A 7201-nucleotide genomic window follows, 5' to 3' on the forward strand; every position below is an offset into this window, starting at 1 on the left:
TCAGAGGGCTCCAGGGGGGTCGCAGCGGGGATCCAGAGGAATTCTCTGGAATTCCCCCATCCCCTCTCCCCACAGCGCTCCCTCGGTCACTTTCGCTTCCGCGTCCTAACCCGTGAGATCGAGATCTACTCGGCGACCAGTGACGTCACTGAAGTATTGAGTTTCCATTGGTAGACAGGAAACAGCGGGGCCGGAGGCGGCTCTCGGGGTGGGACCGGTGCTGGGGGCGGGCCCGCAGCGGAGCAACGCGATGGCTCCAGCGCTGGGGCTGGGGCTGGTCTTGGGGCTCCTGGGGGACTCGGGGTCCGCGACGAAAGGTGAGTGGGACCCCCGAAATCATGACCCACTGAACTTCCATTTCCGAGCACTGGAAATCCTCTAAATCTTCATTCCCGGGCACGGAGAAACCCCTGAACCCTCATTTTGGGTCGTGTTGTGAGGGAATGGTGACCTTTTTGTTCGTTGCAAGATAGGTTATCTTGAAACCCGGACATGCAGGCTTAAGATAAGTAATCTTGAAGCCCGGGGATGCGGGCTGGTCTGTGGGTATGTGATTACTGATTACTTAGGCTAGCACAATAACCAAACGTCTTAGTAATTTTTTTAGGAAAAAAGGAGCAAGCAGAACGAGCTGGAAAGATGAATCAGCAAGAAGGGAAGAACTTAAAAGGGGGACTTGCGAGTCGATCAGGCGTGGCAGTTTTGTGGAGCGGAGTCTCCCTGCCACCCAGCGCTGCAATTTGCTTTTGCCGTCTGTACTCAATAAATTTTTCAAATAGGTTTTGAGTATGGCCCTTTGTGCTCATTTATAACAGTGTTACCCCTGCATCGCCTTTCCCAGGAGAAGGATCCCCCTGACCCCCCATTTCTGTTCACGGATACCCCCCCTGAACCCCCTTATCTGGCACCGGGACCCCCCTGAACCTCCACTTGCGGGCACGGGGACCCCCTTGAACGCCAATATCGGGGCACCGGGTCCCCTCTGAACCCCAATTCCTGGGCACTGGGACGCCTCTGAATTTTCATTTCCGGGCCTGGGACCCCCCTGCAGCTCCTTTTCGGGCATCCCGCTTTTCCCAGACCCGAGTCCCGTCCTTTTCCTTGACCTTTGGACCCCCCGGACCTCCCAACTTTCAGTGTTCCCTCCCGTTTTCCACTCCCGCCGCTTCCCGAAACGGGGTGCCAGAGGGTCCCGGGGGTCCCAAGAGTCTCACGGGGGTCGCAGCAGGGATCCAAGGGGATCCAGATGAATTTCCTGGAATTCCCCCTTTCCCCCGTCCCCTCTCCCACCGCACTCCCTCGGTCTCTTTGCCGTGTCCCAGGCTGCGCCTCTGGGATCCGCTCACCTCTTCCAGCTCCAGACCCTCCTTTCCCGTGAACCAGGGACCCCCTGGACCCTCATTCCTGCCTTTCCCAGCTCCCAGACCCTCCTTTCTCTCAACACCGAGGTCCCCTGTGTTGTAAATGGCTATTGGATATGTTCGATTTTGTCCAATTAATCAAACAACAAAGGGATCTGGGTTGTTATAAATGAGTGCAGTGGGCTATGTTGGGTTCAAATCAAATTTTATGATTTATTAATTATAGAAAGTAAAAAGCAAAGATCAGCGCTGGGCGACAGGGGAGTCCCCGCTTCACCCTGCCGCCCCTTCAGTCTCCTTGTTCACTCCTTTTAAGCTATACGGCTTCCGGATTACGTGTTCTTTCTCAAGTGTCTCTGCGCATGTGTCTCCAGTTGCTAGGGGGTCTTTTTCTGCCTCTTGGTGGTCGAGGGATGAAGATGAGCAGTCTTCCTCAGACTTCCCTTTTCCTGTTAAGGTTATCTTCTTGACCTCCTGGAATTCAAGACAACTTGCAAAGCAGTAAATAATTATGCAGGCACCAGCAGTCTTTAATTACATCCTGTTTTTACAAGCCCCGGTTGTGTTTCTCAAGGTTTGTCAGGCGAACAAAAGGTTTCTTATCTATCACATGGGACCCCCCTGAATTTCCAGTTCTGGGCACTGGGACCCCTGTGCATTCCCTTATCCAGTACCAGTCCCCTCTGCAACCCGTTTCCCATCCATCCCGCCTTCCCCAGCCCTAGACCCCCCCTCTTCCTTAACCCTGAGATGCCCTGGACCCCCATTCCTGCTTTTCTCAGCCCCCAGCCCCTCTTTCCCTCCGCATCAAGGACCCTCAAGTCCCCCATTCCTGCCATCCCAGGTCTCCTTACCTTGTGACCCCTCTTTCCTTGGCACTGCGGACCCCTGGATCCTCTTTTCTGGACACAGGGATCCCCTGGAACCCCCATCCCACCTCTCTCAGTCCTTGGTACCTCATTTCCTTGACCTTGAGACCCCCTGAGCCCCAATTCCTGGACCCCATGCACCCCCTCCCTGGCTCTCCCTGTTCCCCTTTCTTTGATCCATGACCTCCTCAAGCCCCCAAATCTTCGTGTCCCCCCAGTTCTCTACTCCCTGCGTTACCTGTATGTGTCGGTGTCAAAGCCCAGCCCAGGGATCCCCCAGTTCATGGCCATTGGGTACGTGGATGGGATCCCCTTCACATGCTATGACAGCGAGCGGGGCCAGGCAGAGCCGCTGACACAGTAGATAAAGGACGGAGCCGATCCGGGATATTGGGATTGGCAGACCCAGATCTGTGAGGGGAAGCAGCACGTGTTTGCCAGGGACCTGGAGATGCTGCAGGACCGTTATAACCAGACCAGGGGTCAGTGGAGGGATCCGTGGGGCTGGGATGGGGATCCATGGGGCTGGGATGGGATTTATGGAGCTTAGATGTGGATTCGCTGGGCGCCAAGGGGCTGAGGTGAGGATCCATTAGGCTGGTATGGGATATCTTGTGATGCATGGGTTGGGATGTGGATTCAGGGGGCTGATATGAGATCTGTGGGTCTCCATCAGACTCTGGGGCTCCATAGGGCTGGAATGGGGCTCTATGGGGCTGGGACACAATTCCATGGGTCTCTGTGGGTACAATTCCCCCAGGTCTTCACACAAGGTTGCGAGTTTCCGGCTGTGACCTCCTGTTCGACAGGACCGTCCATGGATCCCACCGGGATGGCTACAACGGGCGGGATTTCATCTCCTTTTACCTGGGATCCAGGAGATTTGTGGCAGCCGACAGTGCTGCTGAGATCACCAGGAGGTACTGGGAAGGTGAAACGAACAAGGCTGAGAGGGTGACTAATTACCTGAAGCACATCTGCCCAGAATGGCTCCAGAAATGCGTTGGATATGGGCAGAAGGAGCTGGACCACAAAGGTGGGAGCAGAATTCCTGTGGGAATGTGAGATTTGAGAATGAAGGACTTGAGAACCCTATAATTCCTGTGGGAATTCCATGGGCAGATCTCATCCCCGTCTCATTCCCATGGAGTTCCACAGATGTCTCTCACTGTTATCCCATTCCAGAGCCCCCTGATGTCCAAGTGTCCGGAAAAGAGGAACACGGGATGCTGATCTTGTCCTGCCACGCGTACGAATTCTACCCCAACGCCATTGCAGTCAACTGGATGAAGGGGGATGAAATCTGGGATCAGGAGACGGAGTGGGGTGGGGTCATTCCCAACAGCGACGGCACCTTCCACACCTGGGCCAGGATCGAGGTGTGGCCGGAGGAGCGGGAGCAGTACCGGTGCCGGGTGGAGCATCCCGGAATGGGATCTTCGCTTGGGGTGAGGCTGGGAATGTGGAATGTGGGAATTGGGAATTTGGAATTCCCAAAGGGGAATTCCCCTCCCCCTCCTCACCATCCCGCAATTCCCAGAGCCAACATCTGGTGGGAATCTCACCGTGGTTGTTGCTGTGTCCATTGTTGCCATCATCATCCTCACTGTCCTCATTGGATTTGTCGTCTGGAGGCGCCAATCTGGTAACACACGGCATGGGATTCAGGAAGTGGCATGGATCCACCTGACACCGTTCGGGAAATCCTGTGCCACCAACGGTGGTCCCACTGTTTTTCCACAGAGAGCAGGGACAGGAATAAATATAGCATGGCAGCTGGTGAGTACCAGTGGCGGATCCAACTCTGGATCCCCTCCATGTGGATCCCAGGATGGATCCTGGGGTTAATCCTGGTGTGTGATCTCTACTGGAATCTCATGGATCTTCTCTTTCTGCAGGAAAAATGTGGGAACCAACGGCTTGAGTGCAGGTACGGAGCGAGATCAGGGTGGGATTCCAGAGGAGGATCAGGGCAGGATGGACAGATTGGGATCAGGGAGGAATTCCAGATTAGAGCAGGGGTCCAGAGCAGTATCAGATGGAATTGTGAAGTGGGATCACAGCTGGATTCTGGAGAGGGATCAGGTGGGATGAATGATGGATGATGGACGGATGGATGGATGGATGGATGGATGGATGATGAATGAATGAATGAATGAATGAATGATGGATGATGGCTGATGGATGATGATGGATGGATGGATGGATGGATGGATGGATGGATGGATGGATGGATGGTGATGGATTTATGAATGATGGATGATGGATAGATGGATGGATGATGGATGGATGATGGATGGATAATGGATAATGGATGGATAATGGATGGATGATGGATGGATGATGGATGGATGGATGATGGATAGATGATGGATGATGGATGGTGATGGATTTATGGATGATGGATGGATGATGGATGGATGATGGATTGTAGCTGTTTTTAGAGTGGAGTGCTTTCCAACTCTGGGGTCTGCAGCCCTGAGTACAGATACCTCTGAACCCTGGATACAGAACCCTCAGCTACCCACTAGTGAAGAGCAAACACTTGAGACCGTGCAGCAAAAGTTCCAAAGATAACTTTATTGTCCTCAAAGGGATATGCTAACAACGGTCTAATTATATCAAATAACAAAACACTTTATATAGGTTTCCAGAGGATTGAGTTTCTAACCAATAAAAAATACAACTTAAAAACTAACCAATTATCTTAAAACTCTAAGTAAGAAAAGAACCAATTAACTTGTGACTTTAAGAGCCAATAGAAATCCTAAAAGATAACAGGGTTTTCAATAAGGGAGGGGGGGTTTCATTTGAAGGAATTTCTTTGTTTCATGGGATGGCGTTCCAGGGGTATACTTTAGGGAGTGTAACATCTTCTACAATTCCTCTCTCTGTTTTTACAAAGAGAGCGTCTTTAACAGTTTTCTTAAAACATTGAACTAAACATGAAAACATAGCTAGCACAACAAGAATAACAATAAAAATCCATACGATTCCTTTGACCAAGGACGAAGCCCATCCAGTCAGTCCCCATTGGCTAAAAAGGTTGTTGACCCAGTCTGGAGTGGTTGCGGTTTTGAGGTTTTTCATGAGGTTTTTCAACTTTTGGATGTTTTCTTGAATGGATGTGGAGCGAGAAGACAGGTTGAAGCAGCACATTCCTTCAAAGTCTTCGCAGCCATGTCCGTGAGAAAGCAACAGAAAGTCAATTGCTGCCCAATTTTGCAGGGTTGCATGTCTTATGGTTTCTTCATCTTTCAAAAGGTCACTCAAAGCAGCAGATGTAGCGATGGCCTGCTTACTCAGCCAGCACCCTAAATGGTCAATGTAACCAAGGTTTTTTGCTGCTACTACCCATGGATAAAACAGGGAGGCAGCAATTCTTTTGGGTTTGTTCCAAATGTACATTTTGGGGTCACAATTTTTGTCAAATTCAGTGTAAGATCTTTTCTCATATTTTGAATTGCTATCTTTTTCCAATTGTGTAATAAGGTAATATTGGGGGTGAGGGTAGAAAGCTTGCCAAGGCTACAAGGTCCCCCCTGGAGACGAGAGGGGATTCCGGCCCAAACTCAATCACCACAGATGAGAAACATTCCCTTGGGCAATTTCTTGAGATGAAGTGAGGACTCTGAAATTGTGGGAGTGGTGTAATTACACCAATCTGGATAACTGTATGCTTTTTTGATGGGTGATATGTATTTTCTGTATGTGTTTTTGTGCAAATCCAATTAATGTAGATTTTGCCTTGGGCGTTTAAAGTAAAATTTGACACAGTATGTTTCTTTGGAGGACCCCAGCAAATCTAATTCTTGGGGTTCCTCAAGGGCATTTGGCAAAATTTTTGTCCAATCATCCCAAGTGTCCACGGGGTTGGAGCTCTTACCTGTGGTGGTGAGGAGTTCTGAGTTTTGAATGGGCCATTCATCTGCTGTAAATGGAATTCCCATAAAACATGTGGAAAGTGGATTATCAAGGCTGTCTAGGGATAAACACAAGTTATCTTGTTTTAATGTCTTTGCTAAAGTCACCCAAATATTGTGGCTGGGTTGTGGGCTCATCCAGCCGAAGGCATGAGGTATGTTGAAGAACATCCCGGCAGCAGTGAAAACAACATCAACAAAGATAATTTTCATCTTTGAACAAGGATGAGGCTTCTGATAGGAAATACAAGCAAAATTCGTTATTTTGGAGAGAGGAGGGAGAGGATTTTGTCCTTTCCCTTGCCCCCCTTTTTTTCTTAACACTAAACACGAAAAGGTAATTGGGTATAGGGTTAGGAATTATAAGAAAAGTAATGGTAAAACAAAAAAATTTTTACAAAGGTTAATAATTTTTTTTTTTTTTTAAACTAAAACTGCAAAAAATTTAATTTCAGCTTAAGGCTTGTCTGAGGCAGCTATAGGCTGCTTGGTTTTCTGTTTCGTCTGCTGTCGAGTGACAGGACTATTTTTCCTTTGGTATGTGAGTGCTCTGTGACGCCTGCATCTCCATGCAGAGCTGGTTTGGTCTTGAGGAGGTTTTGTGTTTGATTCAGGAGAATTTTTGCTGGTGCCTGAAGAAGTTTGTTTTGCCGTGCCCAAATATGGTTTTATGTTTTTTCCTGGGTACCATCTTGGAGCAGATGGCAGGGATACACAAGCATATCCCCTTCCCCAGGTGATTAATTGGAAGGGCCCAGAAATGTGGTGTGTTTCTGGGTCTTTTACCAGCACTGGTGGTTTTTCAGTAAGTTTGGCTTGTGTGTAGTTTGAAAAATGAGGAAGAATTGGGGAATCGGGTTCTGAAGCTGTGCAATTTAGGAAATTGATAACATAGAGAGCTTTACAAAGTCTTTCAACTGGAGATAAAATTTTTGTGTCTCTTTGTTGCTGGTTGAGGACACTTGAGGGTTTGATGAGTTCTTTCTATGATGGATTGTCCTGTGGGGTTTGCAGCAATGCCGGTGGTGTGTTCAATTCCCCATTCACT

At 49.3% G+C, this 7201-nt stretch overlaps 1 pseudogene across 1 annotated transcript; it reads left to right on the forward strand.

Moving 5' to 3' along the window:
• Positions 1-250: 250 nt before the first annotated feature.
• On the forward strand, positions 251-4223 carry LOC306814108 (class I histocompatibility antigen, F10 alpha chain-like; annotated as a pseudogene). The gene is made up of 5 exons (XR_013777920.1): positions 251-317; positions 2449-2712; positions 2991-3266; positions 3416-3678; positions 3771-4223. The product of XR_013777920.1 is annotated as a class I histocompatibility antigen, F10 alpha chain-like (transcript).
• Positions 4224-7201: the final 2978 nt, after the last annotated feature.

Source organism: Erithacus rubecula, assembly GCF_903797595.1.
Source record: "Erithacus rubecula genome assembly, contig: SUPER_W_unloc_6, whole genome shotgun sequence".
Taxonomy (NCBI): Eukaryota; Metazoa; Chordata; class Aves; order Passeriformes; family Muscicapidae; genus Erithacus; species Erithacus rubecula.